Genomic DNA, 1,214 nt, shown 5'->3' with positions numbered 1-1,214 from the left:
TTAAAATTAATGAAGAGTTAATTAAAATTGATTGCATGGTAATTTTATGCATATTTATTTAGAAATAACCACATGTATGTTCTATTTATGAGAAGAATAGAAACTTTAAATTAATGTGATTAATCTAGGTAGTTTATTGATTTTTATTTGATAAAAATTGGTAAATAATGGTTATTTTGCAAATAAATATTGATTTAATTTTAGGGATCAAAATTTTTGAATTTTTAGCTCATGGAAATTGTTCCAAAATGTACAAAATTTTATTTTAAGTCATTTCAATTTTTATGGTTTGATTTAGAATTAAATCGTAAAAATTGTCGCTTTACCGATTATATTGTGAAATCGCTTTAAATAAATTTTAAAACTAAAAATTTTCACTTGCATGGCATTTTTGGTGTAAGATCAGAATGTTCATGGCTTTGAAATTTATTTTTCTATAAATTTTTAAATTAAATGGAATTTTTGTATGATAATTATGAATTATTATATCATTTTTGTCATAATTGTGTTTTAATTCCCATATAAATTCAAGATAGTTGTTGAGAACAATTATTTTGATATTAGACCAGATTAGTATTATGAGTGAGTCTTAAAATTGTTTTAAGAATTGATTATGAATTTTTATTGGTAAAAATTTCGTCAAAGCAAGCTCAAATGATCGTTGTTGGTAAGTTAGACGATTTGGCATGTCATTTTCCATAATGCATTTTATTATTCATTTGTATGAATGTTTTTTTTCATTATAATTATGTAATTTTTCCTAATATGGCCATAGGTAGAAGTTGGTATTTCCCGTAATGTAAGGGAATATCGATTTGTTTTGTAATTAATTGCGATTTCGTATCGTCTAATTTGTAATTAATTAATAGTTTTTATTTTAATTTTATTACAAATTGTATAATAGGGTATTGTTATGTAATTTAATTATAAGTAATTAGATGAAGCATCTAAAGACGGAGTTTTCATGAAGAAGGTGTTTTCGGAAAGGCGTTCCGAAATCCTAAAGAAGGAGGCCAATTTATGAAGACTCAACTCTCAAGGGACCAAGGAGTTGGTTTCCGATATGTAATATTTTTAGTTAATTAGATTAAATAGGTGGCCATATTAGGACTTACTTGTTTACATTTTTGCATTCATGCCAAATCGTCACTACATGTTTTATTTTTGTTGTTATCGATTTAATTTTCTAGCATTCACCAATTTAGTTCACTTAA

This window comes from Silene latifolia, chromosome 9, assembly GCF_048544455.1.
Source record: "Silene latifolia isolate original U9 population chromosome 9, ASM4854445v1, whole genome shotgun sequence".
Lineage (NCBI taxonomy): Eukaryota > Viridiplantae > Streptophyta > Magnoliopsida > Caryophyllales > Caryophyllaceae > Silene > Silene latifolia.
This window is presented reverse-complemented; position numbering follows the sequence as displayed.